Source organism: Rhinopithecus bieti, unplaced genomic scaffold, assembly GCF_001698545.2.
Source record: "Rhinopithecus bieti isolate Rb0 unplaced genomic scaffold, ASM169854v2 scaffold_62, whole genome shotgun sequence".
NCBI classification, from domain to species: Eukaryota; Metazoa; Chordata; class Mammalia; order Primates; family Cercopithecidae; genus Rhinopithecus; species Rhinopithecus bieti.
This window is the reverse complement of record NW_016802942.1, coordinates 482,079-497,658: the sequence shown is the minus strand read 5'-3', so window position 1 is coordinate 497,658 and position 15,580 is coordinate 482,079. Positions and strand designations below refer to the sequence as shown.

Genomic DNA, 15,580 nt, shown 5'->3' with positions numbered 1-15,580 from the left:
CTTTTCATGATAAAATGTAAGCAGATAAAATTTGCTCATAATCACATTTTCCTTGAATGCTAGAGGTTCTTGCATTGCTAGAAAGCCCGCTTTAAAAAGACCAAATGCTATTTGGAGATGAGATTAATAGTTCTTTAGCAGCCAGCAAACTGACCTCCAGGAGCTTCACTTTCAAAGGACCACCAAATTAAATTAAAAGCCAAAAGCCCCTGGATAAACCAAAGCATATTAAACTGGAGAATCCATGTCAGGATTCTGCAATTCTGCTGTTTTCAAGATGTGAACCATAGTTTCTTTGGACGATTATCAAGTTTATGAGCTGGTGTGTTTATTATTTGCTCAACATGCTTGGAAATGTCAAGTGGTCAGCTCTTTAGGAATGTCCAGGACCCATGTTTAATCAGCTCTAGACTCCATATTACGGATAAGACACTGTTACAGAGAAGGCAAGGCACCCATTGCAGAAAACTGTCTACTGCTTATTTCCTGGGGTTTCGCAACTTATAGGAGAAACTGTGGCTGCTGTATAGAGATTTCCAGTATAAGCATAAGATCTTTTTAATTGAAACACTGCACTATGATTTTATAACCTAGAAAATTATGTGCTTCTTAAATGGTACTTAGTGCACAGTAGACAATCAACGCTCATCAAATGAATAAATCATTAGTTGTATGCATGTACCTGCTCTTAAGCTTCAGAATTTGGCTTGCCTTATATTTTTTATGTCCTTTGGGTATTGAAACTATTTAGATACCCTAGACCTGTCCAATACAGCAAAGATGGTAACCAGGAGCCCCAAGTGGCTGTTGAATACCTGAAATATAACCAGTCTAAGTTGAGATGTGCTGTAAAACGTATAAAATACACATCTAATTTTCAAGATGTAGTAGGAAGAAAAAGAATAGGAACTATCTCACTAATCATTTGGTATTGATTACATGTTGAAATGGTAATGTGGATATACTGCATTAGATAAAATTGTTATTAAAATTAATTGCTTCTGTTTCTTTCACATTTAAAAAATGTGGCTACTAGAAAACTTTAAATGGCATATATGGATATTTATTTCTATTGGACAGTGCTTATCTAGAACATTTATTGATCTGAACTCCATCTTGAGTGTTCTAAGTCCTAACACTGGGATCTTTTTGTCTTGGTTACCTAAGATAAATATATTATTAACTTTGCTATTCTGGAGATTAACATTTGGAGCAACTCCTTACCTACAACATATTTCTGTTTTATATTTTTTCTCTACTGAATTCGAGTAAAAATAATGTGAGAGAGGAGGGAATGACTAGGTTCCTGCTGAGAGGCTTTACTTACAGAGACCACATGCTATATGGATAATTGATTCTTCTCAAAGCCCTGGTAGCAAAGTGCCACTGTGAAAATTGGCCACAAATTCCATGGCTTAAAACAACAGAAGTTTATTGTGTTACAGTTCTGAAGGCCGGAAGTCTATAATGAATCTTATGTGGCTAAGGTTAAGGCATTGGCAGGACTGGTTTCTTCTGGAAGCTCCAGGGTAGGATCCATTTCTTGCTTCTTCCAGCTTCTAGAGGCCGCTAACAGTCCTTAGCTTGTGGCACAATCTCTTTTTCCTTTGTTACCTTGCCTTCTCTCTGATTCTTCCTTGTTTTCCTCCTCCTAAGAAGAACCTTTGTGAGTATATCAGGCCCACTCGGATAATTCAGGATAATCTTCTCGTTGCAAAATCCCTCACTTGATCACATCTGGAAAGTACCTTTTGATATATAAGATAACATTTACAGGTTTCGAGGATTAGGATGTATACCTCTGTGGGGTGGGGGATGCATTATTCAGCCTTTCACAGGAAGCCTGAGCTGTAAGTCTGTTGTTCTTGTTTCTATGGGCTAGATTTTATCTTTAAACATGATTTTAGTGATTTTTGAATGGTTGGTATATCATTTATTTCTTTATTCTTCAAACCATAATTTGTGAGACTATATCCAAAACTAAAGAGCTGTGTGTTTCTAGGAAATTATAATCATCTAATTACAACTTAAAAATCATTTCTGGGCAGTCTTACTTCAATAGTTAGTTTCACTGGCTTAGAAAGTGTTAAAGTCCTATTTATATGTAATTCATGAGTATAAATCAAGGTTATGTAAACATTACAATGAAAATAAGTATATTACCTAGTCTTCATAAATCAGATTGGCATTCAACAAATATTATTGAGGCCCTAGTGTCAACCATTTTCAATGTTATTTCAATCAATTCTCTCAACAACCCTAAGAAATGGGTATTGTGTTCATTTGATAGAGAAGGGAACAGAGAAACTTGAAGAAATTAGGTGATTTCCCATGAATTACATTCGATTTTGTCTTCTGCTCTAAGACCAGTGTCATCCCACTATTCCAAATTTATTCCCTCAAAAAAGCGAATACGGAAAAGATGACATTTTTACAAAGGACTTTCTTACAAATGATCATCAGTGATCCTATTTAGCTTGACTCTAGTTCAGCACATTCAAGGGACATGTGTAGAATAAGTGCTCCATCCACCCAGTATCACCACTTTCCTTTCTAAGTTTACATTTTCTCAGAAGCAGACTCTGTGTGTAGTTTATTTGAGAGGTGACCCCAGGAAGTTCTGGTAGAGAAGTGGAGAAGTGGGACAGAGAAGGGAAAGAAGTGTTGTAAAAATAAGTCACCACTCTGAGTCAATCCTGCTGGGGAATTCTAGGAGACAGTAGAACACGAGATCCTAGTTATCCCTCTTGAAGACAAGGGAGCCGGGGTGTTTGTAATCCCAACAGTCATTGGTTGAGGGCTTCTGGGGAAGGGGGTTCTGCCCTTTCAGGCTTCTGTGCACACAGGAAGAGCTGGCTGCGGCCAAGACAAAAAGTTCTCAGGAATCAGGAAATGAGGCTGGTCAGGTTCCACAATGCACCAACAACTATTTGCCACTGACCCAATAAAACAGGGAACTACCACTGATGAACTTGTGCTCCTGGTGACAAATTTCAGGACAAAAACTCCTCTGAGGACAGTGGGGGCAGGACATGCAGGTGTCCTGAGGTGATGTGGACTGAATCGTGTACTCCCTCGAGATTCGTATGTGAAGCCCTAACCCCAGTACCTCAGAATGTAATTACATTTGGAGATAAGGTCTTTAAAAGAGCAGTTAAATTAAAATGAGTTCATTATGGTGGGTCCTTATCCAATATGACTGCTGTCATAAAAAGAGATTAGGGCCTTTCTCCCTCCCCAGGCATCTTGGTGGATGCTCTTGGCTGGGGCCCCTCCCACATCTAAGACAGGAAGATGGTGGCTGCAAAAAAGATTTAAAAAAATCACTGGAATCAATCAACTGTAGGCTCCAACTCATTATGAAAAGTGAAAAGTATGGCTGGGCATGGTGGCTCACGCCTGTAATCCCAGCACTTTGGGAGGCCGAGGCGGGCAGATCACGAGGTCAGCTGGCTAACATGGTGAAACCCTGTCTCTACTAAAAAATGCAAAAAATTAGCTGGGCTTTTGCAGGTGCCTGTAGTCCCAGCTACTCGGGAGGCTGAGGCAGGAGAATGACGTGAACCCGGGAGGCAGAGCTTGCAGTGAGCCAAGATTGTGCCACTGCACTCCAGCCTGGGCGACAGAGCGAGACTCCGTCTCAAAAAAAAAAAAAAAAAAAAAAAAAAAAAAAAAAGGGTAAGAAATACATGCTGGAGTAGCTGGAGTACAAGAAGACTCTGAAGATGATCAGACAAGGCAAAGTGAAACTGGTCATCCTTGCCAACAATTGTGCAGCTTCAAGGAAATCTGAAATAGCATTATTACAGCATATTGGCCAAAACTGGTGTCCATCACTACAGTGGCAATAATAATAAATTGTGCACAGCATACAGAAAATACCACAGATTCTGCACACTAGGTATCATTTACCCAGATGATTCTGATATCATTAGAAGCATGCCATAACAGACTGGTAAAAGGTAAACCATACAAAATTGTTCTTTAATAAAACTTGCCAAAGCGTATTTAAAAAAACCAAACAGGCTGGGCATGGTGGCTCATGCCTGTAATCCCAGCACTTTGGGAGACTGAGGCAGGCAGATCACCTGAGGTTGGGAGTTCAAGACCAGCCTGACCAACATGGAGAAATTCCGTCTCTACTAAAAACACAAAATTAGCCAGGCGTGGTGGCTCATGCCTGTAATCCCAGCTACTCAGGAGGTTGAGGCAGGAGAATCACTTGAATCCGGGAGGCGGAGATTGCGGTGAGTCGAGAACATGTCATTCCACTCTAGCCTAGGCAACAAGAGCGAAATTCTGTCTCAAAAAACAAACAAACCAAAAAGAGGAGATTAGGACACAGACACACACAGAGGAAAGACTGTGTATGGACACAAAAGAAGACAGCCATCTACAAGCCAAGGACAGAGGCTTTGGGGGAAACCAACCCTACCAACACCTTGATCTTGGTCTTCCAGCCTCCAGAACTGTGAGAGAATAAATGTGTGTTGTTTAAGCCACCCAGTCTGTGGTACTTTGTTATGGCAGCACTAGCAAACTAATAACGTAAGGTACATTCAGAAAAGATAGAAACCGCATGGGATCAAAGAACAAAAGTCCACCTGATCTTTATTTTCAGTTGAATGAAAACTGAAAACTGGTCTCACAAGCTATTTGACATTGGGGGTTTTAAGCAGGAAATGTCAGAATATGGATAATGGGCTTGTAGCAGCCAACTAGCATGGCAACATTGCTTTTTGATTCTTCAGAATTGGCTGTAAGTGATAGAAAACTCAAATAATCTTGGCTTAAGCAAGATAGACATGGGTTGCTCTTTCACAAAGGTGTGGGTAGTTGAGCTGATATAGCTGACTCTCCATGGAGTCAGGGACCCAGATGCTGCCATTTTATGGGTCCATCAGAAGGCCCTCCCCTTGTGGCCTAAGATGGCTTCTTGAGCTTCAGCAAATATGTCCAAATTTCAGCCGTGTTGGGCCGTTCTTGCATTGCTATAAAGAAATACCTGAGACTGGGTAATTTATAAAGTAAAAGAGGTTTGATTGGCTCACTGTTCTGCAGGATTTACAGGAAGCATAGTGGCTTCTGCCTCTGGTGAGGCCTCAGGAAGCTTCCAATCATGGCGAAAAGTGAAGGAGGAGCAGGTGTCTCAGATGGCAAAAGCAGGAGCAAGGGCGGGGGAAGGTGCCACACACTCATACACTTTAAAACAACCAGATCTCATGAGAACTCACTACCATGAGGACACCACCAAGGGGATGGTGCTAAACCATTCATGAGAAATCAACCCTCATGATCCAGTCACCTCCTGCTGGGCCCCACCTCCAACTTTAGGGATTACATTTAAACCTGAGATTTGAGAGACAAATATCACATCTATATCACCAGCCAATAAGAGGAAATAAATGAAGAACATCATACTCCCTTCACAGCCACATCCTGGAAGTGTTGCATATGGCACTTCTGTTTATGTCCCATTGGCCAGAACTTAGTTCCATGGCCACATATTATTGAAGTGAAGGCTGGGAAATGTAGCCTATATTCTGAGTGGCTATGTAATGGGGGTCTTATTACTAAGAAAGAAGGGGAGAACAGAGATTGAGGTCCCACTGGCAATGTTGACCATGTGTAAATTACAGATCACATCTCCAATTATATAGATGAGTAAACTGAATTTCAAAAGAATAGATTGTTAAATGATTTGCCCAGAATCTCACATTGAACAAGTGACAGATTAAAAAGTCATGGTGTTTCCCACGGGTGATTAAGTCACTTTTCATGAAATGTTTTATCCAGAGAGATCAGTAGTACTTCTAGTTTCATCAGTTAACTTGCTGGGTCCCAGTGGTAAGTTTTAATAACTGACCTGTTTTCAATGTGAAGGTCTTGTTTGTGAAAAAAAATTATTGAAAGTGTTAAAATTAATTCAGTTTAATGCAACATTAACTGAACAGTTGATGTGCCCAAACATTCTTCTGAATGCCAGAGATTCATATCTACTGCCTCCCTCACCAGACAACTTCATAGGGCCATCAAAATGTCTTTCTTTCCTTTTTGGCCAGGGATGCCAGGGAAGAAGGATATAAGTCCAGGTTCTAGTCCAGTGCCTGGCACATAGTTGGTGTTGAATTAAAAGTTAGGTAAATCAATAAGTGACCAAGGAAGGGGGATGGAGAGGCAAATAATGTTATTTATATATAAAGAATAAGTGTATATGTATACACACACACACACACACACACACAGAGTATAGCATTTCAAAGAATGAATATATGTTTATATGCATATGTATAAACATATAAAACTATAAGTTTATATAGGGCATATATATATATATATTATATATGTAAAAACATATAAAACATTCCACAGAATACAGATAAGAGAGAAACTGAGTCCACATGAGAGAATCAGGGAAAACTGAATACAGTGGATGACACTTATGGAGCAAATGTGAGCCCACCTGATATAAAATGGGCATAGAAAGCAAACATTCCAATGCTTAATTCCTAGTAGGTATTGCATAAGAGTAAATGAATGGATGCATAGATACATACCTGCAAAAAGAATGCATAAGGAGGGCATCAGCCCAAGATACAGAAAATGGACTGGCCAGAATCTTAGACCATAAGCCCAGTGGCTGCCAAGAGGCAAAGAAGGCAAGCTGGAACCAGGCTGTGAGGAGCCCAGTACACTGAGCCAAGGAGTTTGGACTTGGTTCTGAGAGCAATAGCAAGCAAACAGGCCATTGCAGGCTCTGTGTTCTTTAAAGATGACACGATCGTGACTAATTCATGCACAGAATTATGACACAATTGCACAGAATTATTAAGCTAATGAGTTATAGTTTAGTTTAATTGGCAGCATTTTTCTTTTCTAATGTACATAATAATAGTATGCTTATAATCCATGATATCTCAGATTTAATGAATATAAGTACAAAATTAAAATACCAAAGCAACAAACACCAACAAAGTTCATCACCTTGCTCTTCAGCATACTCTTTGCTTGGTTTCTGGATACCACATTTATTAGTTATCTATTGCTACGCAACAGAATACTTCAAAATTTAGTGGCTTAAAGCAACATTTATTATTTCACACATTTTCTATGATTCAGGAATTCAGGAGCAGCTTCGCTAGATGGGGCTTGGGGTTTTTTTAAGACATTTTTTAGAGCAGTTTTAGATTCATAGCAAAAGGGCTTGGAGTTTTTAATTCTTATTTTAGGTTCAGGGGTACCTGTGCAGGTTTGTTATATAGATAAATTCATGTCATGGGGGGTTGTTTTACAGATTATTTTGTGACCCAGGTACTAACCCTAGTATCCAATAGGTATTTTTTTCTGATCCTCTCCCTCCTCCTACCCTCCACTCTCAAATAGACCCTGGTGTCTGTTGTTCCCCTCTTTGTGCCCATTGATTCTCATTATTTAGCTCCCACTTATAAGTGAGAACATGCGGTATTTGGTTTTCTGTTCCTGCATGAGTTTGCTAAGTATAATGGCCTCCAGCTCCACCCATGTTCTTGCAAAGGACATGATCTCATTCTTTTTTATGGCTGCATAGTATTCCATGGTGAATATGTACCATAGTTTCTCTAGCCAGTCTATGACTGATGGGCATTTAGGTTGATTCCATGTCTTTGCTATTGTGAATAGCGCTGCAATGAACATTGTGTGCATATGTCTTTATGGTACAATGATTGATATTCCTTTGGGTATATACCCAGAAATGGGATTGCTGGGTCAAATAGTCGTTCTGTTTTTAGTTCTTTGAGGAATCGCCACACTGCTTGGGCTTGGAGTTTTTCACAAGGTTGCAATCAAGTTGTTGATCAATGCTATAGTCATCTGACATCTTGACTCTGGCTGGAGGATCTGCTTCCAAGATGGTGTACTCACATGGCTGTTGCCAGGAGGCCTCAGCTTCTCTCTATGTGGACCTCTCCATAGGGCTGTTTGAATGTTCTCACAACTGTTAGCTGACTTCCCCCATAGTGACTAATTCAAGAGAGAGAACAAGGAGGAAGCTACAATGCCTTCTGTGTCCTAATTTCGGAAGTTACCCCGATCACTCTCACAGTATTCTTTGTTAGATGTCAGTCACTAAGTACAACCCCACATAAAAGGAGGGGAATTAAACTTCACCTTTTGAAAGGATAAGCATCAGATAATTTATGGACATATTTTAAAATCATCACAGCATACAACACATTCTGGTTTGCCTTCGCCCACACTGGTTACTCTTCCGTTCTTCAACAGGATTTAAAGTGCTGTATTTCCACAGAGATTAATCTCTGACCCTATTTTCTTTCTTATTTATACTCTCCAGGTTATCTTCCCAGTCCTAGCACTTTCAATGCCATCTATATATATATATATATATTCACATCTTCAAAATGTGAATCTCAAGCCCCAGCCTCTTTCTGCTGCATTCTTGACCTATTCATTGAGATGTCTCACTGAGCCTAAGACATCCAAAACTGAACTCTTGATCATCATTCAGAACTTGCTTCCCTCCACTTCACTCTTTCTCCCCACCCCAGAACAAATAGCATCCAAACTTGCTCAAGCCAAAAACTGGGGTATTATTGCTGACAGGTGGGGCTCTTCCTCCCCACTTGTATTATATCTGCTACTAAGTCCTGTTACAAACCATGTCTCAAATCCATCTCCTTCTGTCCCCACTCTCTGCCCCTGCCTACCATCATCCAGCTACACCACCATTATCTCTCACCTGAATCACCACAATAGCTTCCTTTTACTTTTTCTTTTGCTCCCTCTAGTCCATGCTCCAAAGTGTTCCTCTTAACATTTAAATTAGACCATGTCAGCCCTCTTCCTAAAACTTTTCAGTGACTGCACCAGATTAAGAATAAAATTCGTTCTACTTAAAATGACATAAATGGCTCTGCTTGATCTAGACTTTGACTACTTTTCTAACTCCATCTTCCATCTTATATCATTCTCCCCCGTGCTTACTATGAATGAATGAATGAGATGGAGAATAAATGTAGCTGTCTTGATAACACTTGCCTTATTGACTGCCTTCCCTTCCTAGTCTCACTTCCCCACTCCTTTATCAGCATTTCCTTCACCTTCTAAGTAAACCACTTCCATGCAAATTCTTGTCTCATGGTCTGCTTCGGGGGTAGCCAAAACCAAGACACTCCCCATCCCCAATCTCCATATAACTCCTGAGCCTTAGAAGATAAATGAGGAAATAGAGGAAGCAATGGAAAGTTCCAACTTTTTGCCTGAAGTTTACTATCTATCCCTACCAGTCATGGCAATAGAAGATTTGAAGACACATCAACACACACTAGTATAGATAAAGCTTTATAACCCAGGCAATGTTTTTTTTTACTGGACCACATAAGCCCTACACATCTGGAAAGTGAGATTCTTGGGGTATCCTGGGCCCGCTGGAACTTGTAAACTCTGTTTCTTGAAGGTAGATGAGAACCCAGACTTAATTTTAACTGGCTAGGTAAATAAACTTGCATAATGGGAGCATATGATAGAAACAAACAAAAATCAAAACACCACCAATTAAAAATCCTTCATGGCTGGACCTTGTCATCCCTATTTAGAAAATCTTTTATTACATTGTGTGGCAATATTTAAATGTATTTAAACATCGGCAAAAGAAGTTAATTTCTCAATTTGTCTTGGAGAATATCATGAAGTTTCCTGGAAACCTGACCGATAAACAAACATACTAAGAATTCTGGCATAGTATATTTTTGCAGAAAATAAGGAATCCTGGTGAAGAAATACTACACTACTTACACAATCCCTGGAATGGTTTTAAATTAACTTCAGCTGTGGGATGGTGATTTTTCTGATTAATTTGATTCAATGTAGACAGCAAGCTGTGTAATGCCATAAAGAAACCTGGGCAATTCAGCAATTTAGCTCCAGACTCCCACAGCTCAGGGTTCTACTCCACAGAGACTTCTTCACCTATAATTCAGCCATTTCCCTGTCTCAAGACCTCAGTTTTCCCTGAGCCTCATGTGTGCAAAATATTGTTTAAAGCGAGACCAGAGAGAGGGAGAGAGTGACGTAAAGAAGCTGGCCCCAGTCCATCTAGAGCCTTCCAAGGTGGCAGAGGATGTTGATGGGATTGTACAGTCCAAAATCAGATTTTTTTTTATTTGGAGATAAGAGTCCTCGTCTGTCTCCCAGGCTGGAGTGCAGTGGTGAGATCTCGGCTCACTACAAGCTCCGCCGTCCCGGGTTCACACCATCTCCTGCCCAGCGCTCACCAAGTAGCTGGGACTACAGGCGCCTGCCACCACGCCCTTGGCTAATTTTTTGTATTTTATAGTAGCAGATGGGGTTCCACCATGTTAAAGCCAGGATGGTCTCGATCTCCTGACCTCAGTTTATCCACACCCCTTGGCCTCCCAAAGTGCTGGGATTACGAGGTGTGAACCACTACCACCTGGCTAAGTTGATATCTTAAACAATTACTTCCATTTTTTAACAAATGAGACATAGATTTGATGGCAAATCTCCTATATCTTTCAACAGAACTATAATACTAAGATGCTTTTGTGACTGGGAAAGGAATTCCTTACAGTGGATAAGAAATCTTAATTTATTAACAAAGTTAATAAATTTTTGATGGTCCAAGTGTTAGTCATTAACATTTGGGGGCGATTTATAAGTGACACTTTACACAACATCAGAAACAATGATTTGGGAGAAATTAATACACCTCAGATTTCTCAGTTTCACCTTTTCACCTGAAAGCAGGCATGTGAAAGAAATAATGATTGAGAAAAATGAGGATTTCTCTGGAGAGTTGTGGTAACGTATAAACAGTATATGAATTTTATCTTTTGGTAACTTTCTCCTGTTAGTTAATCCTGGGCAGTATTCTTTGCAATCCGAAGTAATTTACTTTGACTGGTACATATGAAGTAGGTTTGACAACCTGTACCAAGCACTCTCGACTGGTTTCTGATTAGGCTTTTTAAAAATATCAGATTTCAACTAATTTCAATTTGGTTTTGTGTGATTTCACATCTAACTGTTTCAGAAATCTTGTTCAAGCTTAGTGAGCTCGTCCTACTTCTAAGGAGGCTGTTTTGTGTATTACAAAATTTTTGATATTTCCAACTGCTTAAAATCCACCTGTCACTGTCTGGAGCCTGCAGGAGGGACACAGGCCTTTTTCTTTTGCCCCCTGCTGTTTCCCTGCTCCTTCTTCATCCCACCATTCCCCTGCTGCTCTTCTCACTCCTCTGCTTCTAACACACACCACGATCTACACTCAAATTTTGAGGCCACCAACTCCTCATGTTCTTAATGGTGCTGTCCTTGGCACAGGCTATTTTTTCTGCCTGGAAAACCTTCCCCACCACACAGCCTCTTCCCACTTCTCCAAGCTAAGTTCCATTCATATTGAGCCCCATTTCCTCCAGAACACCACTCACCCACCCATCCCAATGTACTAACTTCCATATCTCCCCCTAGCTCCTGAGAACTTGCCCCTTTAGTAGGGTCATATGTTGGAGTATAATGGGGCTTCTCTCATATACCTTCTATAGTCTCAGTGCCTAGTACAGTGCCTGATGTGTGTAGTTACTTAATAAATTTTGGGTAGACAAATGGATAAATGAGTAGGTGAATAGTTTGGTGAAGTGTGTTCCCCTCTGACTTCTAATACCAATGAAATCCTCAGTTTTTCTTGGCCTTAGTTTCTTCATGCACAAAATGATAGGTTGGAACCAGATGATGTCCAAGGTAACTTTCTTTAAGGTGAAATTCTATGATAATCTCCCCTTACAGTGAAAATTTATTCCTACAAACATAAAAAAGGAAAGTCACATGGAACCTGTGGCAGCTATGAGGATGCACCTCGCAGACATCCAACTGCAGGGAGCATAATTGACCCAGGGTCCCAACTACTCTACTCTTGGAAATCCAGCACCACTTTTAAGTGAGGCTGCAACTCCCACAGGCTGCTCCCACCAATGACTAAACATGGCAGGGATACTAAGGCAGGTCCTTCTGTGGGAAACATGGCTCTCCTCTGAAGTTCAACACATCTGATGATATTAATCCTACTACTACTAATAATAAAAGCAATCAATTAGGGAGCATTTACTGTGTTAGTCACCATTCAAAGCCCTTTTCATATATTTAATGATTTCATTATCACGAATACCCTTAAGGTAAATACTGTTGTTTTCCCTGTTTTAGAAAAGAGATAGCTAATGCATAGAAAGAGAAAGTAATTCGCTGAAGGTCAGAGTTAACATATAGTAGAGCCAGAATTCAAATCCAGGAAGGAGACCATAGTCCTGACCAACATGTTGTGCAGCCTCTCAACATTCAGAGTTGATCTCACTCTTTTACTAGAAAAACTCTCCTCGTTTGGCTTTCCTGACAATGTACTAACCTGGTGTTCCCCTGAACATTGCCTGGGCCTCTTTCTGGACCTTCCTGCTCTTTGGTCCATCTCTTACATGCTGGTGTCCTTGGGACTGTGCCCTAAGCCTCCTTCTTTTCTTACACTGCATCCACTTCTGTAGAATCAGTTACCATCTACCTGCAGATGATTCCCAAATATAGTTCTGCTTCCTGAACTCTTCACCCAAATACCCAACATCCTACTCAACATCTCTTCTAGGTTGTCCGTCTAATGAGTACTCAAAATCAGCATGTGCCAAAGAGAATTCATCATCTATCCTATTCCCGAACATGTTCCTCCACCCATATTCCTCATTCCAGAAATACAGTCTACTCGATGGTGCATCCCTCTGACACTCTATATCCAATCGACTAGGATATAAGCTCCACAAGGACAGAAATCTTATTTCCCTTTTGTTTGCTGATGAACTTCTGGAAACTAGCCCAGTGTCTGATACATTATAGGCACTCAATAAATACTTGTTGAATGAATGAATTGACTCTAATCCATTACCAAATCTTTCGTTCCCACTTTGATGCCATTCATTTCTCCTTACCTCCACTGCTACTGCTGCAGTCCAAGCAACCAGAATCTGTCTTCTGAGCCAACTGGTATCTTTTCTTCCATTCTGTCTCCCTCCAGTCTATCTTCCAGACTGCTTTCGTGGTAATGTTTTTCAAAAGAAAAACCTTATCAAATAACATTCCTACTTAAAACCCTTCAATGCTGTTCTCTTGCCATTGAGATGTAAAACCCAAAGCCCTAACTTGATTCACAAGACCCTCTGTGATGTAGCCTCTGCCCACCTCTTGGGGCTCATCTCTCGCAAGCTTACTCCTCCCTGCCTTTATTCTAATCCTCTGGTCATCTACTCATTCCTCAAGCACAAGCATGCTGTCTTTTACCTCTTAGTCTGCACTCATTCTATTCCCTTTGCCTGTAACATTCTTTCACTTTATGTGGTTGAACCCTGTTTGTCTTAAGTCTAATTTAAAGTTTGCACCTTCAAAGGGAACATCTGGGACCCCTTAGACTGGATTATGTTTCTTTGATTTAAGCTTCTGTAATAGACTGAATATATTGAGTGCCTCTGTTACCCTGAACCCCTTGTCTAAAAGCTCATGAGTAGGGGACCCTCTATGCCAGGATTATAAGTGAATCCTCAGCACCTAGCACTATACTCCATACATATTAATGCCCTATTGAGGATTATACTGATTTTTTTTTTGGCATCAGGAAATAGGTAAGGTCCTTCCTATTGTGACTGGGGAGCATATTGCTTGCAAACCTGCAGTCAAGAAGTTGACAGATCATCTCTAAGATTTTGTTGCTACATTGAATTCTAATTAAATGAACCCCACATTTCTTATAAAAATATGAAATTAAAATTCCAAAGGCAGAATTTCCCCCATACAGCTTTTCTTTCGTCATGTTTTCTTTTGAAATCCAACTCAAATGTCACCTACCCTGTGACATTTTCCTCCTCTTTCCCAGGCAAGGTTAGTTCCTCTCTCCATTCTGCTCCCCCAGGCATCAGCTTCATGTTGTTAAAGGAAGAGGTGAAAGCAAATTGTAGTGCTTTGTCAAGGTTTGTCACAGATGTGTATGGTTAAGAAATGGACTTACTGTGTATCTATGTGGAAGGGTTTTTTTTTTACCAAGGTATGGGGACAGTTGTTTTTATCGACAAATTTCAATCTTGTGTTCAAATCTTAAAAACATCAAAACAAATAACCCAATTAAAAAATGGGCAAAGGACCTGAATAGACATTTATCCAAAGAAGATATATAAATGGTCTATAAACACATGAAAGACACTTAATATCATTAGCCATCAGGGAAATGCACATCAAAACAAGATGCTACTTCTCAAGCATTAGGATGACTAGAGTTTTTAAAAATGAACAATAACAAGTGCTGGTGAGGATGCGGAGAAATTGGAACTCTCATATATTGCTGGTGGGAGTAAAATGATGTAGCCATGTTGGAAAATGGTCGGGCAGCTCTTCAGAAAGTTAAACATACAACTATCACGTGTCTTAGTCAGTTCAGGCTGCTATAACAAATTACCAGAGGTTGGGTGGCTTATAAACAATAGAAATGTATTTCTCACAGTTCTGAAGGCTGGAATTCCTAGACCAGGGTGTCAGCATGGTCAGGTTCTGGTGAGGGCACTCTTTTGGGTTGCAGGCTGCCAACTTCTCAAGCTCTCTAGCCTTTTCTTATTAGCGTACTAATCCCATTCATAAAGGCTCCACCCCCATGACCTAATTACCTCCCAAAGACCCCACCACCAAATACCATCACATTGGGATTAGGGTTTCAATATATGAATTTTGGAGGACACAAACATTCTGTCCATTGCACCATATGGCCCAACGATTCCACTCCTGGGTATATACTCAAGAGAAATTAAAACATATGTCCACACAAAAACTTGTGCACCAATGTTCATAGCAACATTATTCATGATGACCAAAAGGTAGAAGCAACTTAAATGTCTATTATCTGATGAGTGGATAAATAAAATGTAGTATATCCATATTATGGAGTATTATTCAGCAAAAAAAGAAATACAGTACTGTTACAAGCTACCACATGGATCAAACTTGAAAACATGCTAAGTTAAAGAAGCCAGATGCAGAAGGCTACATATTATGTGATTCCATTTATATGAAATATCCGGAATAGGCAAATCCAGAGACAAAAAGCAGATTTGTGGTTGCCAGGGGATGAAGGGAGGAGTTAGTTAAGATTAACTGATCATAGGTATAGGGTTTATTTTTGGGGTGATGGAAATATTCTGGCACTAAACAGAAGTGATGAGTGCATAACATAGTGAAAATACTAAAAACCACTGAAGTGTAGAGTTTAAGATGGTGAATTTTACGTTATATAAATTATATCTCAGTTTTTAAAATACTAAAATAAAAAAATTATTAAGGGTATCACTGTATTTGGACTGGCACTTATTTTTTTCTTGTAACAGCATATTGTATACCTTTTTTTTCCTTTTTTAAAATTATACTTTAAGTTCTAGGGTACATGTGCACAACGTGCAGGTTTGTTACATATGTATACATGTGGACTGGAACTTATTTACTCAGCATACTTTATGGTTAGTCACCCATAATTTCTTCTTTTTTACTGATA

General features: G+C 39.9%; 1 protein-coding gene and 1 pseudogene across 1 annotated transcript in view; both read left to right on the top strand.

The window, feature by feature from the left end:
• Positions 1 to 3,966, top strand: part of LOC108537770 (60S ribosomal protein L30-like) — a 5,610-nt pseudogene extending 1,644 nt beyond the window's left edge.
• The window catches only part of EGFL6 (EGF like domain multiple 6), a 64,557-nt gene that overhangs the window by 2,084 nt on the left and 46,893 nt on the right, over positions 1 to 15,580 (top strand). The gene's annotated exons all lie outside the window — the stretch shown is intronic.